The 19,570-nt window shown below is 39.5% G+C and overlaps 1 pseudogene across 1 annotated transcript; it reads left to right on the top strand.

The window, feature by feature from the left end:
* Window positions 1–1,892: 1,892 nt before the first annotated feature.
* Window positions 1,893–2,816, top strand: LOC306648557 (vomeronasal type-1 receptor 4-like; annotated as a pseudogene). The gene has a single exon. The product of its transcript is annotated as a vomeronasal type-1 receptor 4-like (transcript).
* The last annotated feature ends 16,754 nt before the right edge of the window (window positions 2,817–19,570 follow it).

Raw genomic sequence — 19,570 nt, 5'->3', positions numbered from 1 at the left:
TGAGGTCACAGAGTCACAGACCCACATCTCAAGAGCTGGATGATTCTCTGCAGTACTTGTGCTGGTCACAGAGACCTCTGCACTGAGATCCCCATCCTGGCAAAGACAAAGAGCCTGGTGAGTACCTATGTCAGTCTGAGAGCAGCATCTGTGAGGGAAGACCCATTTTTGAGTCTGGGTAAGTGATCACATCAAAAAATCCTGGATTTTCTTCTGGGTAAAGATTGAGCCAAACAGGAAGCAGTAAAATTCCTGAGGCTTATTAAGTGAAGACCAATGGGGTCCCAGATGCTGCAGCCTTCTCTGATGGCTCCTAGTTGAATGTACTATTATCATTCCAGAAAGTGACTGGTGAACAAGACTACACCAATTTTCAAGGTGCAGGAGGGTGTTGATTTCAAATAATTTGGCTGCTTAGTGTCTTTTCCAGGAGATCTATTCTAAGTTTTCCAGATTTCTAGAACTGGACCTGCAATATCTGCAAGCTTCATGCACAGAGTAGGAAAAACTTAGAGAAATCTTCTAATACTGTGTAGAAAGTGATCTGAAAGGCGATGCTTGAGTAGAATCTTTTCTCCTTCTGGGCATGGTGCAGCTCATGGAGACAATCATTGTACCATTCCAGAAACCATCTGTTGTTTGTGATTTCTCAAGGCTATTTCCCTCTTCAAGTCAAAAAAGTTATAAGGAAAACTTAATATAACAATCGTGGTTTTCCAAGAGCACTTGTTATACATATATCATGTTTCAGGTGTTTGAAAACATCCTCCTCACTGTTTCTAATACACATTGTTTAGGAATTTCATTGTGGAGTTGGGTATGAGTGTTTCAGGGTTTATGGTAAACCTCTTCACCTTCTGCTCAATTTTTCTATCAGGATAAAACTGCTCTAAGGTCAATTGTATGTATTTGAATTGCTGCAAAAAATCTATGTCAATATTTTGAATATACAAGACTTCATGCTCTACATATGCCAGTGTGTGCATGTGACTCCTGTTGTAATATCACTTAAACTCATTGATTCTTTGCTAATAGGTTTACTGAACTCAGGTATTGATTAACATGTTTCAGATTCTGTCCTCTGAAATCAGAAATTTTGCTGCTATTACTCCAGTTGTGATGCTTTATGTCACAAAGCTCAGGACATGGCATGGAGAACAACCCCTGTGACAGGTGCTCTTGCACTTGTGTTCCTAACACAACCAAGTGGCTCCTGTGATGGCTGTTCTGGTGTGGATGGAGTGCTGTCTCCCTGCACATAACTCACCATGGGGCCGTGCCTGCTTCATTAGAGTTCTCTCAGAGCTTCTGCATTAATAAAATGTCTAGATATTCCCACATAATTGACATTGGCTGTAGAATAATTCCTTCCAAGCAAATGGAAACACATTCCATTCAGATGAAAGCTTAAGGTACCATAATTTGAGAAGATAATGGGAATTTGGAAAAACCAAACTAAACACGGATCTGGGTTGTTTGAAGAACCCCACTCACAACTGTAAGGAGGCCTGGTGGTTCACTGCACTGAGTCCTGCCATGGTGCCAGTCTCAAGTCCCCTGTCTTCTCCTAATCAGAGAATGAAATTACACAGATATTTGCCTCAGCTGAACAAGTTTCCTAGTCATTGTGCAATGTCATCTCAGCACTTTGCCCACTTGTGAAAAGTAAAGAAGTGGCCATGTGCTACCTTCCTAGCAGGATTTGACATAATTCCTGCTTTCACAAATTCATGCAAGCCTCATTAAATGTGTTTTAAAAGAAAAACATGCAGTGTTCACAGTGGTAACACTGGAGAGTGGGAATTCTAATTTTTGTTTGACGTGAAACATGCAGCCCAGGTTTCCTCTTCCTCTACAGGACTGTCTGACTGGGACAGCAGGGAACTGTCAGGATGGCATCCAGAGATGTGGATCTAGGAATATTCTTCCTAACACAAACTGAGGTTGAAACTCTGGGCAATTCCTCTCTTCTCCTCCATTTCCTGGGTCTTGACTTTACAGTGTGCAGGGAAAGATATACAGAGTTGAAGCACTCGACTGTGGCCAACTTCCTAACTCTCCTGTGTAAAGGAGTTCCCCAGTCTGTGGCAGCTTTCAATTTGGAATTTTATCTTGATGATTTTGGATGCAAACTACTATTCTACCTGCACAGGGTGGGCAGAGTTGTGTCCATTTTAACCACGTGCCTTCTGAGCGTCTTCCAGGCCATCACCATCAGCCTCAGTGAATCCTGGTGGGCCGAGCTTAAACTCAAAGCTCACAGGTACATTGGATCCTCCATGTACCTGAGCTGGGTATTCTACCAGCTTATAAATATCATTATTCTTATGTATATCACTGAAAAATGAACAACACAACAATGACCAGTTTAAAAAAATTTTAGATACTGTTTTAGTGTTCGTCATAACAAAGCAACAGATTCATTGCAGGCAGCTTTGCTAACATTCCCTGATGGTGTGTTTGTGGGCCTCATGCTGTGGGCCAACAGTTCCGTGGTGCTCATCCTCTACAGACACAAGCAGAGAATTTAGCCCATTCATAAGTCCAGCTTCCCTAGGTCCTCCCCTGAATCCAGAGCCACCAAAACCATCCTTCTCCTGGTGAGCACCTTTGTCTTTTTTTACACACTTTCCTGCATCTTTCAGGTTTGTTTGTCTGTTGTTCATAATCCCAACTGGTTCCTGGGGAACATGGCTGCAATAGTCTCTGGGTGTTTCCCAGCTGTCAGCCCCTTCCTGCTTATGAGTCAAGACTCCAGTTTATCCAGGTCCTGTTTTGTCTGGATACATAATGGAAAAAAACCCCTGATCTTATGACAGACATGTGAACTGTAAGTTTTTGCAGATTTTTTACTTGCTTATTTATTGTAAGTCTAAAATCGGAAGCACACATATATAAATTTAAGCCACATTGAAATGTTGTTTTTCCACATGCACTCATATTTCAGCCATTCTGCTATTGCTTGCTGGGTGGCCTGGGTCATCTGGCAGGTAGTCCTTGGTGAGCTTCCTGCATGCTGATGACTGTCATGGTGCATATGGGGGATTGTACCAAGGTGCCTTTTATCCAAAAGCCTGCACTCCTACCTGAAGCAAGTTTGAGTCTGTGAAGCATCTGCTTACCAGGCATTAATTCTTTCTCTGTGCCTAAGGTAAGCATTTCTTTTCTCTCTCCTTTTTACTCTTTAATTTTTTTGTTTTGTGAGTGTGTTGATAATTAATGGGAACTTCAGCTATGATGGAATGTCTCCCCAACCTGACTGTTGGCATCCTCAGGAGTGAAGTATAAAACTCAAGGCTCTACAGCAAAGAGGTCATAGGTTTTGACCTGCCATTTAAGAAAAGTTCTCCGGAGTCTCACAAGGCACTGCTCTTCCTCTGTGCTGTTCTTCATTTGTACCCCCGCTTCTCAAGGGCTCCCTCCTATTCTCAGGCAGCATCAGCAGAAGTGTAATACCAATCTGTCCCTGTCCTGAGCCTTGGAACTCTGGTGTTCCTGCCAGGACTTCACCATTTGCACATCTGCTGTGCATGCAACAGAATTGCTCCTGAGCTCACATTCCAGAACTCAACTACTGACACCCAATTCAGCCCTGGGATGACTCATTGTGTGACCACACCCAACTTTAGGATGATGAGCAGAAAATAAGGCTGAGGAGTGAGGAATTATGCAGTTTTCAGTTGATTGAATAAAATTTTGTTCATATTTCCAGGTTCCATCCCCAAAATAGACACCGAAATTATTTGTTAACTTATTAGACATGTTCTGTTTTCATCTCCTTTCCTGATAAAATCTCAAAAGTTTTACATGTGAACATGTGTCATGGAAGAATACTGGTTTTGAATGTCTGGAGAGCAGGAAAATATCATAAAGTGGTGAAGGGTCAGCACTGCACCCTCCTTTATAAGCAGCATGACTTGCAAATTGACTTCATTGTCAGTTTCTCCTTGAAGTCAATGGCAGAATGCAGAAAGTCTAGTGTCTTACTACTAAGAAGTCATTTAAAAATATCTAAATATTTTCTTCCTCACACACATTTGCACCTTCATATCCTGGTGGAAGACCTTGGTAAATCTGACAACAGCATGGGATCCCTTTACAATATTATTAACCTGCTCTCTGAGTGACAGCCCTTCGGAATTTTTTTTTTTGTTTTAAAACATTTTTTATTTTGTAATTGACATATATGTACTTATTTATGTGGCATAATATAATGAGACACATATCAGCATACTACAGAGATACAGCCACATCAATGTTCATAGCTGCTCAATTCACAATAGGCAGATTGTGGAACCAACCTAGATGTCCTTCAATTGATGAATGTATAAAGAAACTGTGATATATACATACAATGGAATATTACTCCGCCATAAAGAATGATAAAATTATGGCATTTGCAGGCAAATGGATGAAATTGGAGGATATCATGCTAAGTGAGATAAGCCAATCTCAAAAAACCAAAGGACGTATGATCTCGCTGATAAGCAGATGATGCCCTTAGGATTTTTTAAGCCACAGAGTCACAGATGTATATTTCAAAATATGAACAGTTTATTTTATAAGCAGTTTTTGACCAGCTCTGATGTGGGTTTACAATAGTTTAGCTTTGATATGACATGTGCACCAAATCTCCTGTGTGATTGCTGGAACATTCAGGGGAGAAATGATTGCATTGTGAGAGGTGAAACTTGATCTATCCATCCTGGTTAGAATGAATTTACTGGGTGGTATTGTAGGCAGGAGTGTTGTGGTTGGGGGATGCAGGTCACTGGGGGTGTGCACTGGAAAGTGTTATCTTTCCTGTGGCCCCTCCCTGCCTTCCCAGCCTCTCTGCTTTCGCTGCTCTGAGGTGAGCACATTCCCTCCACAATCCCATCTCCCCATGATGCTCTTTGTCACATTGACCTGAGCTATGAAGTCAGTCCTCTGTGGACAGAGACCTCTAGTACCATGAGCACAAATGATCTTTTCCTCCCCTAGTTATCTCTTGTTTGGTGTCTTAGTCCCAGCAATTAAAAGCTGACTAAAGTAGCCTGCCTATAATTTGCATCACTTCTTTCATTGCAGATCAAGAGCTCCTGTGTATTATCCCTTTAAGGAATGGACTTCTGTCTATTCCCTAATGAGAAGTGGCAACAATTTTTTAGTGTTTAGAGTTTATAACCCTATTAGTTGCCCTTAGTGCTATAGTGAATTTCTTCTAAAAATCTCAAACTTGTCTTGCCCTGTAACACTGGTTCTGAATTCTGAACTTGAAAAAGACATATGCTTACAAAAGAAATTAAATTTCAAAATTTACTGAAAAATCAAAATCCCCAATACATTTTTATTTTTAAAATGTGTATGTATATTCTTATATAAATATGCATGTGTCTTTGCAAACATATCCCTTGGATTAGGTTTATTATGCATCAAACAATATTTGTAGAATATTATATGTAGCATAACATTGAGATTTAAATACCTGTTTCAAATATGGCAAATGCTTTAGCATAAAATCTGCAGTCTTTTGTTTTATTCCTAATTTGTCAATTCATTGTAAAATTTTATGGAATGTGTTTCTTCTGAATCTACTTTTATGTGTCATTGTTAAGTACATCATGGGAAGGAAATATCAGTGTTTATATCTTCAAACACTATTTGCCTTTGGCAAATGAAAATTTTCTTACTAGTCTATATGGGACATTTGTTTCCATTGGACACAATAAAAACAATGATCAATGCATATTATCATCATGACACCTGTTCTATTTAATTTTCTATGTTGATTTCTTTTTTCCAAAATGTTACATTTTCAAAAACCGATCAGAATGTGCACTTATTCAATATATTCACTGTTCACCTTCATATTATGTGAAATGAGGTAATGATCTTTTGCTACATCTGATTTTTAATCAGATTTTACATGTTCTTATGTATAAGCCAAGCAGTGATGTTCAGCGAACTTTCACAAATTGAGCACATTCCACGTCATGCAGCTCCTACAGGAAATCAGCATCCTCAGTCTGAGATGCTCCGTTGCTTCTCTGAGAGCATCCCCAAGAGTGACACAGTAGTGACAAGTCACAGCCCGGGTCACTGTCACCTCTCTCCTACTTTACGCAAGTGAGGGTTCAGCATAAACAGTTTTGTATTTGATGTAATAACTTCCATGTGCTCTAGAATTAACACTTTCATTGTTTCTGCTGGTGGAACATTAGAAATATCAAATAATTAAGCAGTCTTCTTTTATTAATGAACCTTTATTAATTTTTTCTTGATACATTGTATTCACACATTCTACTGAAGTTCACTGTCATAATTATACCAGCAAGAATGCAATATGCTCCACCTCAGTCCCACTACTTCTCCTTTCCTCCTCTCATGTCTTCCTCTATTCCCTTTCCTCCACTCTACACATCTTACATTTATTTATGTAGTCTTTTTTAAATGAGTGTTTTACAGTTGAAATTCACAGCTATATTTATGTATAAAATGCATGCATATCACATGTGCATAAAATTGACTTTGTCAATTTCATTCACTGTTCCTCACTTTTCCCAGCCTCCTTTCCAACCCCCAGTTCTCTTTCTATACTCCATTTAGCTCTTCTTTTTTCCTGGGATTCCCTTCACCCACAGATTTTTCTGTAGTTTTGTCTGGCTTCCTCATAGGAGAGAGAGCAATCTACACTTGGCTTTCTGAGTCAGGCTTATTTTATTTAGCAAGGTGTTCTCCAGTCCAACCATTTACCAGCAAATGCCATGATTTCATTCTTCCTTATGGCTCAATAGAACTAAATTGTGCATATAAACCATGTTTTCTTTATCTGCTTTTCTGTTGACAGGATCCTGGACTGGTTCCATAACCTGGTTATTGTGAATTGTGGTGCTAGAAACATTGATGTGGTTGTATCTCTGTAGTATGCTGATTTTAGATCTTCTGGGTCAATATCAAGAAGTGGGATATCTAGGTCATATGTTGGTTCCATTCTTAGTTTTGTGAGGAAGCTCCACTCTGCTTTCCATAGTGGTTGCAGTCATTTGCAGTCTCAACAGCAAAGTACAATGTACCTTTTCCTCCTCATCTTCATTTGTAATTTTTAAATTATTTTTATTTTTGAAAATTGCCATTATGATTGGAGTGAGAGGAAATCTTAGTGTAGTTTTTAATTTGTATTCCCCTTATTGCTAGAATGGTTGAATTTTTATCATGTATTTGTTGTTCACGTCTTCTTTAGAGATGTGTCCGTGTAGTCCTTTTATCCATTTGTTAATTATGTTATATTTTGTTAGTGTTTTTGAGTTTTTATACTGGATATTAATGCCCTATCTGAGAAACAGGTGGCAATTTTCTTCCCCATTCTGTAAGCTATATTCTGATGTAGATCACTGGGTCCTATACCTGTGACTGGGAAAGGGTCAGTGGCTCGGCTGCATCTGAGCTCTTACTGCCTTTGTTTCTGAATTCTGTGTGCAGTTTCCTCCACTCCCTGGGATACAGGGTTGAATGGCCCACCTGCATCTGAGTTCTCACTGCTGAGGCCATGGATTGAAGGCATCTGCTCTACTCTGCTGTGTTGGCCTTGGGACAGCCTCCTAACAATCTGCAAACTGGGGCCTTCAAATTAGTTTCTTAGTTGGCCTTTTATAGCACAGAAGCCCTGGCTTGTGTATCTCACAGGGTTTTTTGGTTTGTTTGTTTGTTTTTTGTTGTGATGGGGATCGAATCTAGGGCCTTGTGTTTATGAGGCAATCACTCTACCAAATGAACTAAATCCCCAGCCCTTCACAGGGGATTTATCTCTCTAGAATTGGGGTGGATGTCACCTGGTCCATATTTACCTGAGCTCTTGAGAAAGTCGTGTTGAGGGCTGACACAGGAATGGCACCCCCCAGGAGTGATGAGGTCTCTGATCTGTTCCACCCTACTCACCTTGTCCTAGGTGAGGTGGAGCCTGTTTCAGAAACTTTAGGTGTAGCTATGCCTCCGTGATTTTCTTCTAGGTGGATTATTGAGACATCCCACTGCAGAATGTTCCCTCTGGTTGTTCTTGATGATTTCTGAAGGAGGGAGAAGCATGTTGATTGCATTTCTTCTAGGGAGGTTGACCAGCTTTGAGTTCCACAAATGGCACCATATCTTTCCTGGCTTTCAGTGCAGAGTTGGGTTAATCTGCTCCATCTCTTTCTCTAGCTTTGGTGTTTCTGTCATGTTTCAACTTTGTTTTCTTCTCTTCCCAGATGTTGTTAGGATAGAAACTTGTGCTCTTTTCTCTCCTGGTTTGCCTCTCTCTTATACCCCAGCCCCCACCTTGCTCCAGGTCTGGGTTAAAAATTTCTGTTTTTATTTTCACTTCCTGTAGCCAAATGTCAAGTGCCTCCAAGTCTTGAGCTGTAGAGTGTAGATTTTAGAAGTTTTATGTTGTCAGCTGTCCTCTCAACTGCTTCATTTTCTAATTGTGGAGGGTCTGGGATTCTGCTCGATTCAATCCACCGACTTCCTCCTCAAGCATTCTTCTCTGGAGGATGTCTGAGCGTTCACCTTGGAGGAGATTGATTCTGATCTTGTGGATGATACTCATTCACACAGGAGGGATTTTCTTAGAGGGGTTTAGGTGTCTCTGCTGCCTTTTGCTCTGTCTTCCCTGTGGTCTCTGCTGTATGTGCTCCTGCTGTTCTACTTCCTTCTGAGAGGAAGCCCTCAGCAGAACTGGCCAAATCCTGGCACCACATCTTAATTGTCAGAACTGAGCTGAGTTTCTTTATTTAGTACCCACTCATAGGCCTACGTTTTTGCCAATAGAAATTAGTACAACACATGAGTGTCTGTCCAGTATGGAGTATTGTGGTGAGTATTGGGTGTAGCCTCTGCGGGGTCTTTTGGTGACCCTTGAAATTGTCTCTCCTGGGTTAATATGTAGTGGTGTGCTGTTGATCATAGGCTTCTACCTAAAATGTTGATATGAATTTCAAACAAGAAGATGCTCTTATTTTAATGAATAATTTTTATGTGCCCCCACTTAGAGTTAAGTTTTCTTATGTTAAACATAGTTGTGTATTATAAAACTTCTGTGATGTCTTTCTGTTCTTTAAGGATCATTCAAAATTATAAGAACAAGTCATCCAGAATTTCCTTCTTAGATGTGTTGGTAGTGATCTATTTGTTTTTAAATGAATGTCAGTATCTCCTGAAAATGTTGGTTTGATGTTCGTTCCCTCACCTGTCACTACCTCACCCAGGCTAAAGCCACTTTCCTCCTGAGCTGACTTTCTTGTGCAGTCTCCTGCTCGTTTCTTCTCTCCTGAATCAGTCAGTCTTATCAACATCTGGATACCACAAAATCAAGGCCAGTCCTGGAGTCTAATATGTTCAGTGGGACTTGATCCTGGGAAAACTGTGGAGCAGTAGGACTCAGGACTCTGTCTCCCCATAGACAATGACTGCAATGTCAGAGCTGTGTGATGTAATGATGAACCCGGGACAGTCTGGAGAGCACTGAAAGTTTGAAACTCCAGGACACGGTTTGAGTGGAAACTGAAATTAATTGCAGATATTTTTGAATCCTGTCACAGCAGTGTCCACCCATCTCCACCCCACCCCCAGGACATCAGCAATGTCTATGGGCTTCTGCAGCATCCTGACCACACCTTGCAGAGTCAGGTGGGCTATGTGACACCCGTGTGTCAGCTGGGGACCTGAGCTCTCATTGCTGACTTCTCTGTTAGACTTAGGGCCACTGACACAGAGGCAGGGAGCCGAGGTCATGTCTTCCCCAGGCATTCCAAGACACGTCCTTTCCTCTCCTGTGATTTATAATGTCAGTTTCTCTTTGTATTACATTTTACTCGATTTCTCATTTTCTCCTCTTTGGCAAGACACCAAAGTACTATGCATGGCATTTAAAAATTCTTTCATATACATTGGAAGCAAAGGCACAATCTCAGAAAAGATCTGAAAAATCTTGTGTTTACACTTCAATTACAAGACAGGTGAAGTAAATGAAAAATGAAAAGAATGCAGTTGGGGGCTGTGCCATGTTGGCGGCACCGGAATGGTGCCTGATCACATAGGCAGCGAGGAGGTTAATTGACATAAGCGCACTAAGGGAATTTCTCGTCCACGCACACAATGTATGCACATGTGTTCTCGAGCACTAATTGCCTGCTCGGAGCGTCTTGCCTAATCTTTGCATAAGAGGTGTGACCCTGCTCTCCGCCTCCTGGAGGTGATATAAGCTTAGGCAGAGTGAGAGAGACACAGCAGCCATTACCATCCAGAGGGAAAAACACGTGGCAGTAGCTAGTAGGGACACATGCAACAGCAGCCATTAGCAGAAAAGCCAGAAGAAAGAACACAGCAGCGAGTAGGGGCAGCGGCGGAAGGCAGATCGCGGAAAGGAGAACTGAGATGCATCACTAGGGCACCTTGGGTGGACGTACTCTTGTTCACAGGATGCAGGACTTTAAGGCATAGCAACTCTCTTCCTCTGGGCTCTAAGCAAACTCTGTCCTTCTCTCAAGGTCTCTCTTAAGCAAAGTCTTTCTCTCTGATAAGCAAAGTCTCTCTCTCTCCTCTCAAAGCAAGTAAACCTCATTTCCTCTATCCTCTATAATTAAGCAAGAAAGCAGTGCACTAAAGAGAAAGATAGAAGTGCCTCAGTTTACACTCCACCACCCAGAAAACCCGTGCAAGTTGTTGCTGCAGGTGGTGACAAATATCCATGGATTTTGGAACTGCAAAGAGCCAGTGACAACTGGTGGCCTGTCTGGGGAATGGGGAGCATGCAGGGAAGGAAAATTAGCAACAACTTTACAAAAAAAAAAAAAAGTGAAATCTGCACGGTGGGGATACTGAGGAAACTCACAGGAATAGGGCAAGGGAAAATTCAAGATCCGCCTCCGGGAATAGATACAGCAGGGAAAGTAGGAACCTCACAGAAATCTCTGGCCAGAGCAGTTTAAGGGTGAGGGATAGTAAAAAGAAATAATGTTGGTCAAAAGCTAAAGGTCACAAGGGACACGACAGTGAAGTGCAAAAATGCGTGTATTTGTGTTTGTGTTTAAAACTAAAATAAGTCAAGGAAAATAAGTCAAAAAAAAAAAAGTCAAGAAAAGTTAAAGTAGTATACAGAAACCTGGGTCAAAGAGGGCCCAGGTACAGGGAACTGGATAAAGCAACCCTCAGTGGACTGGCCAGGTATTAAAATAATAATTTTGTGTTTGTTGTTTGTCAAGAGTTCATGTCTTTGATCAGAATGGATGATAAAGGAGCTCCAGAATGTGTGTATCTTGTATTGTTTGTGTTTGTACTCCTGCTAGTGTGGCCTTTTTACAGTGAAGGATAAATTCAGAAATATCATGAAGTCAGTTTGAAGGGATAATTCAAAAGAAGGTGTGAAACAAGAAAAAGAAGTGCTGGGAGAGATTAAAAGGAAGTTAGCTGGGGTAACCAAAAACAGGAAAGTTTTGAGAAAGGAAACACTGGGGAAGAATTAGAAAATAAGGAAACCACTGTATAATCATATGTTCAAACTCTAAGCCCAGGGTTTATAGAGGAAAAGTTGCTCAATGTGCCACAAGGGGATCTTCATAAACAGGATCTAATAGCAACAGAAAAGAACTGTTAAAGAAAACAAAGTGAGGAATAATTCTGTGATAATGACTTAGAAAACAATTGCTCAAAGCTTAAGAACAAGGGAAAAATGTAGGAGAAAGCTAAACCTAATACAAAGAACCCCAAAAAGGAATAACTAAGTGGTAGTGAAAACTTAAGAAGAAGGGAAAAAGGAGAGAGCTGAATCTAATACAAAGAACTTAAAGAGGCAGTTACAACTGATTGGAAAAAGCTATGCAGAGCAGTGTTATCTGAAGGACAATATCTAGTTGGAGAGCTCAGTGGCAAGTAATAGCAGAAATGTAGTAGCAAGGCTTCCTGGTAGAAATGTTGGAATGCTAGTAGGAGAAGGCTAATGTTTCAATAGATACTCAAAATCAATATGATCCTGGAGTGTATGCACATATATACAGCAGCAAAGAGACAATGCCCTAACAAAAGAAAAGCCAAGATATAACTCTAGTAAAATCTGTTACATCTTGTGCCCCAGGCCTCTGCCCAAAATGCAGAAAGGGAAAACATTGAGTTAATGAGTGTAAATTAGTTACTGATGCTGAGGTAAAGATGTTACCAAATCATTTAAGAAACAAGGCACAGAACTCTTCAACTCTAGGCTCACAAAATGAAAGCAGTTGTCATAGCCCTTGTAGAGTTTGGGGAGTAACAGATCTTTTTGCTGATATTGATTGCATCACTCAGGCAATTCCTAAACTGGAGTTGGTTGGAGTCCTAGCCCCTCATAAGCTGATTTAGCCACACAAATGATTTTCATCTTTTTCTTAGTAAAGCAAGCTGCTTATTTTCATCCTGTGGAACTCACTTTCTAATCACTATTATTGATACCTCATCTTTAAGGAGGGTTTATAAGTAAAGGGAAGTGCACTGACTAGAAAGTTAATGGAGTTAATATTGAAAAATGTAGAGAGGGTGAAGCAATTGTTTTTTCAGCACAGTTTGACACCAGATTTTGGGAATTTTAGGTTTTACACTAGTAGGTTTGGGTGTGCTCGTGTTAATTCTACCTTACATCTACAAATGCCTCAAAGCCAGTCAACAGGCTTACGTCATCATGAAGTAGGCCATGGCCACCCGTGAAGCAGAACAATCTCCCAGTGTATGGCTTGGTGTGCTGGATCGGTAGTCAAAGACGGGTAAGATTCATGGGGAGCTCATACCACCCTAAGACAGGGTTCTGATGCCTGGAGGTCAGAATTTCGATGACAGGTAAGGATGTTGCTCTGCCGTGGACAACCTAAGACAGACATGATCCCAACCAGCTTTCTTCTCATTGTATATGAAGAAGGGGAAATTGTTGGGGGCTGTGCCATGTTGGCGGTGCCGGGATGGCGCCTGATCACATCGGCAGCGAGGAGGTTAATTGACATAAGGACACTCAGGTGATTTTCTCGTCCACGCACACAATGTATGCACATGTGTTCTCGAGCACTAATTGCCTGCTCGGAGCGTCTCGCCTAATCTTTGCATAAGAGGCATGGCCCTGCTCCCTGCCTCCTGGAGGTGATATAAGCTTAGGCAGAGCGAGAGAGACACAGCAGCCATTAGCATCCAGAGGGAAAAACACGTGGCAGTAGCTAGTAGGGACATACGCAACAGCAGCCATTAGCAGAAAAGCCAGAAGAAAGAACACAGCAGCGAATAGGGGCAGTGGCGGAAGGCAGATCGCGGAACGGAGAACTGAGATGCATCACTAGGGCACCTTGGGTGGACATACCCTTAGTTCACAGGATGCAGGACTTTAAGGCATAGCAACTCTCTTCCTCTGAGCTCTAAGCAAAGACTGTCCTTCTCTCAAGGTCTCTCTTAAGCAATGTCTTTCTCTCTGATAAGCAAAGTCTCTCTCTCTCTCCTCTCAAAGCAAGTAAACCTCATTTCCTCTATCCTCTGTAAATAAGCAATAAAGCAGTGCACTAAAGAGAAAGATAGAAGTGCCTCAGTTTCCACTCCACCACCCATAAGACCCGTGCAAGTTGTTGCTGCAGGCGGTGACAAATATCCATGGATTTTGGAACCGCAAAGAGCCAGCGACAAATGCAAGTGAATTATTGTGAAAGAGGAGACTATGGTTTCTTGGTCTGCCATATGTATATATTTATACTTCCATTTTTGAACAAAAAATTAAAAATTGTACAAAGGACCTGGAAATACAGTCCATTTCAAAGAATCCTACAGAAATCATTCCTGATAAGGTCTTTGTGGTGACCCTGACAGAGAACATCTATTTAAAAAAGAGTTATAATACCGAAAGAACTACTGGAAGACTTAAGAAACACTTCTAGATAATGTGTCACTGAAATAGAATGACCAGTGAAGACCTGATGAACGTAGTGGGAGTTCTAGATCTGTGTCTGCACTGAAATGGAAGCTTCAATAGAGGGAACTCAGAATTAAGCAGAAAGGAGATGGATTCCCAGACACATCTTGAAACACTAAGGAAAGAAGGAAACACTGTAACCATGATGATTTTTTCCATCAACAGTCATGTTTTTCCCACATTTTCTTTGGTTAATTGTAGTTGTAAATGGTGGGATTTGCTGATGGGATTTGCTGTTACATATTTGAACATGCACACAATACACACTATAACAATATAATTTGGCCAGTGTCTGTCCCCAATGCTTCTCCCCTTCTATCATCCCTTGGAAAAATTTCTTTACTAATCTATCTTTTATCTTTTGGAGATCAAACCCCACTTCTTTTCTTTTATTCTCTCTCATTTCCACATAAAAGAGAAATAATATGACCTTTAGGCTTCTGAGTTGAATTGTTTGCCTTACAATGATGGACTGTAGTTCCAACCATATTCCTGCAAATGCACTAATTACAATACTTATGACTGAACAAAATTCTCTTGAGTATATATGACACATTTTCCTTATCTATTCATCCACTGAGAGACATCTAGTTTCATTCCATAGTTTGGCTCTTGTGAATTGTTCTGCTATCAACATGAGGATGCATGTATCAGTGTAGGAAGATGACTTTAATTCTTCAGGGTAAACACCAAGGAGTGGTATAGCTGGGTAATATGGTGGTTCTGTGACTATTCTTTGAGGATCCCCCCATGCTGATTTCCATAATGATTGTAGTAATTTACAATCTCGCCAACAGTGTTCATTTTTCTCCACCAGCTTTCCAGCACTGATTATTTATAGTCTTGATGACTGCCATTTTGAGTGATGAGAGATGAAATTCCAGTGGAGTTTTGTCAGTGATGTGTTTGATGCAATAAATCTGTCCATATTTTGTGATTAAAATACTTACTTCACAATTAAATGTGTTCCAATATGTATTTTTATATGTCTGTCATAACTTTCCACAATATTAATGAATTAAAAGAAGTGTTCATTGTCTCATGACTCTTAGATCAGAAATCAGAAGACTTGGCTGTGTCCTCTGATTAGGGTATGAAGAGCCTGAAATCACATTTCATCCAGCCTAAACTCTATGCCTCAGATATTGGTAAATAGTCATTTCTTCGATCTTTTTCATAGATGGAAAAATTTATCTTATTTTTCTGGAAGAAAATATGAATGAACACTTTAACCATTTTTTCAAATTAATTAACACATTTATTTATTGTTCTACTACATACTGTCATGATTACCCTTGTTAACATATGTGAACAGATTGGAATATGTCCTCCTTCTTGCCAATATCTAGTCTAAAATTCTACATGGGCAGCTGAAGTAATTCCCTTTTATATGAAGATTTACTTGATAACTTCCATCTCCATCCACCAATTGGAATCTTGATGTGGCTCTTAACAAATTTTTTCTGTATAAGAGAGCCTGGGTCCCTGATTTTTCTTCTCAATTTTTTGTTGTTAAAATATGGACAACCATTTTAACAAGTCTATGTATACAGTATTAAACATTAAGCATATATGTACACTTTGTTCAACAATCTCCACCAATTCATTTCCAGAACTTTTTCATCATTCCAAATATAAACTCTACATATTAAACAATAATTCCACATTGCTTCCTCTTCACAACCCAGGTAATTTCTACTCTACTTTCCATTTTTGTTACTTAGCCTATATTATGCCCTAGATATAAATGGACTCACACAATTTTTATCCTTTTGTGTCTGGCTTGTTACACTTAGCATCACACTTTAAGGGTTCATCCATGTGAAAGCATATATAAGAATTTCATTACTTTTAAGGATTGAATTTATTTTATTGTATATATATGCCACATTTTGGTTACACATTAATTGGCTAATGAACATTGGGGTTATTTCCATCTTAACTATTGTGAATTTGGCTGAGGACATTGATCTTCAAATATCTGTTAGGCTCCTGCTTTTCAACCATTTTGGATATATATCCAGAAATGGGATTGTTAGATTATATGGTACTTCTATGTTTATGTTCCTCTTTTTGTTGTCTGCATTAATAAAAGGGGAAAAAAAGCCCAACCAATAATACATGAGATATTTCATTGAGGTTTCTAGCCAAAATCCTGGAACATATCTCCCAACAATTCAATCCCATCAACCCAAATCAAACTTCTGCTGTTCTGGGCAATGCACCACGTTCAGGCTTGGCATCCTGAAAATGTAATGGCCACTGTATCAGTCTTTGACAGAGTTATCCTCACCCCAGATCTCTGCTATTTTTCTTTTCTGGCTCTTGGATATCCGAGCATTTGGGGCAAGGAATTCTTCTGTTGATTTGCTTATATATTGCCAGTAAGAAGTGTAGCACATTCTATGCAAAGAGTAGAATGCTACCTCTAATCCCCCACACCCTACTCTATGGTACCTCTTTTGGTTGTCCTTTGACTAAATGAACATGGAACTTTATTCTTCTCTAATTGCTCAATAGGAGCTTTGCTATATTTAAAGCAGTTGGTGTTTGACTTTAACTATTTTTATTCAACAGGGTACTTAACTTACTTTTTCCTGAGCATTCAGGCCAAAGAAAGAAATAATGGGCAGCTATATAGAAAATGAGGGATCCAAACTGTCATTATTTGTGCAAGATATCTCATACAGAGTCAAAAAGGGTCCTCTAAAAACAAGAAGCTGGGTAGAAATCAACAGGCAAAAGTCATGGATATGAGAATGAACCAAAAGTGACTCATTAGATTTCCACACTGAGTCCACTGTCCTGTAAGATGGAAAGTGTAATGTGGGTATTTTGCAGTTCAGTCAGAGAGGCAGAGTGGGTAAGTGCTCATATCTGGAAAAGGCATGCTGACACACAAGCAGCTTCCACGCAAAGGTGGACAAGCAGAGGGATATTCCTTATCCTTGAGCTCAACTAGTGAGGAGAGATAAGGGTCCTACTCCCCCACCTCCCCTGATGGCACCTCTCAGAATTTAATGAATTCTTATTGAGGAGGATTGTTGGTGAATCATCCATTGATGTAGAAATGAGATACCAGGTTCTAAGGACTGTGAAAATCATCTGTTTTTCACATAAACTACCATGAATGAAAGGGGAGTTTCAGATGATTAATAGTTTTATACCTATATTAATGTTAATGAGAGAGTAGGTATGTAATTCTGTGCAGAAACCATGTATTGGAAATCAATTCTGCAATCATGTGCTTTAGGAAACCTAACTCTGTATATATTAGGCATATAGAATAGAAAGTGGTTGTGGTCTCCCGAAATCACCTGGCTCTGATGATCATGGTGAGCCTCCTTTTCCTTCTGGGTTTAGGGATCAAGGCATTCAGAAAAAGAAAACTTTTTAGTGTAATTTCCCTCCTTCAAGGACACAAACAGTGGTCCACAGGTTCATAGTACTGAAGTTTCTCCCAGATGTCCAAGTTCAGAGCCACCGAAAACATCCCTGTTCTGGTGAGCATTTTTGTTTTCTGCTTTTTTCATATTTTTCTCATTTTTTTAAATAGTCTGATTGTGGTGGTGAAGACTTCTTCCCCAGTATCTGTTTCCATCTGTCAGTCATGGCTTATTTTATTTCATTGCTTGAAGTTGATCTGTTTAAATTATGTTTGTCCTCCTGATTCAGTTTGTCAGGATCCTATGATTCTAGAAATTTGTCAACATCTTCAAGATTTTATGTATTTTTAAAGTATCAATTTTCAAAATAGCTTGAAATGATGCCTCATATTTCAATATTGTCAGTTGTGATATTCCCTTTCTCATCACAAATTTTAGTATTTTGAGTTTATTTTCTCCTTCTCTTTGTTAATGTGACTAAGGTTTTATTGATTTTGTTTATTTTTTCAAGCACTAACTTTTTGTTTTGTCAATTTTTTCAGTTGTTTCTTTTATTTCAACTTCTTTCATTTCAGCTTTAATTTAATTATTTCCTGTCTATTACTAACTTTGGTGTTGATCTGTTCTTATTTTCTAGGTATTTGAGATGTAATGTTAGGTCATTTATTTGTTGATGTTTCAATCTTTTATTGAATGAGCTCCATGAATCCAAATGCTACAAAATGAAATTAAAACCCTATCACTTACTCTGCACAAAATGCTATCCAAAATGGATCAAAGACTTAGGAATTGGACCAGAGATCCTTCACCCAATAGAAGAAGTTGGCCCAAATATTCATCATGTCAGTTTAGGAGAAGTCTTCCTGAACATGACTCCCAAAATTCAAAAAATAGAACCAAAAACCTATAAACAGAATGGATTCAATCTAAAAAGCTTTTCCCTAGCACAGGAAACAATCAGTAATATGAAAAGAGAGACTAAAGAGTTGGAGAAAATCTTTAGCACAAGCACTTCTGATAGAGCACAAGTTTCTTAGAATTTATAACGAATGGAAATAACACCAAAAGTACAAATATCCTAATCAAGAAATGTGCTAAGGAAGTGGGCAGACACATCACAGAACAAGATAGATAATCAGTCAACAAACATATGAAAAATATTCAACATCTCTAGTAATTAGAGAAATGCAAATTAAAAAAAACCTAAGGTTTCATCTCACTCCAATTATAATGGCTATTTTCAAAAATCAAGCAATAAGAAAAGTTGGCTAAGATGTGGGGGAAAAGGTACACTCATGTATTGTTGGGATTGCAAATTGGTGTAGTCACTCTGGAAAGCAGTATGGAGTTTCCTCAGATAACTTGCAATGGAACCACCATGTGAAAAAGCTATCCTATGCCTTGACTTATATCCAACGATTGAAATCAGCATATTACACTGACACAGTCACATCAATGTTTATAGCAGTTCAATTCATAACAGCTAGATTGTGTAACCAACTTCGATGCCCTTCAAGAGATGAATGGAAAAAGAAACTGTGATTTATATCCACAGTGGAATATGACTCAGCCATAAAGAAGAATAAAATTATGACATTTTCAGGTAAGTGGATGGAGTTGGAGACTATCATGCTAAATGAAATAAATAAAATGCAAATAAACAAGAAAACCTGTTTACTCTGTTGTGGGTATGCTGATACATAATGGGGGGTGGGACAGTAGATGAGGGAAGAATGGAGGAATATTTGATTGTGTAAAGAAAAATGAGGGGAGGAGATGGAGTGGAGGAAATAAAGATGGTGAAATGAGACAAACATCATTACCATATGTATGTGTATGATTACAAAAATGATGTGACTGTACAACTTGTACACTCAGAGAAATGAAAAGTTGTACTCCATTTGTGTACAATGAGTCCAAATGCCTTTTGGTGTCATGTATAGCTAAATAGAATGAACCATAAAAACACATAAAACATAAATACCATATGATGCATTATATGTATAGCTGAAGGGTAGTACAATGTCATTTACACCTCCATAAAGCAGGGCTGTCTCTAAGCACATTTCCCTCTAGGTCCGGCAGTCTTTATTCTTCACTCTGAGCTGTAGCCATACACAGAACCTCACCCAATCCATCGGAGCCATGAATCCATTCTACACCACAACCACCATACACATCTCTGTCTTTGCATATGTAATGTATGTTCTTGTGTGAGGTCCCTCTTTGTGGCCTCTGGACAAACCTACCTTCC

The sequence above is a fragment of the Sciurus vulgaris genome, assembly GCF_902686455.1.
Source record: "Sciurus vulgaris genome assembly, chromosome: 17".
Lineage (NCBI taxonomy): Eukaryota > Metazoa > Chordata > Mammalia > Rodentia > Sciuridae > Sciurus > Sciurus vulgaris.
This window is presented reverse-complemented; position numbering and strand designations above follow the sequence as displayed.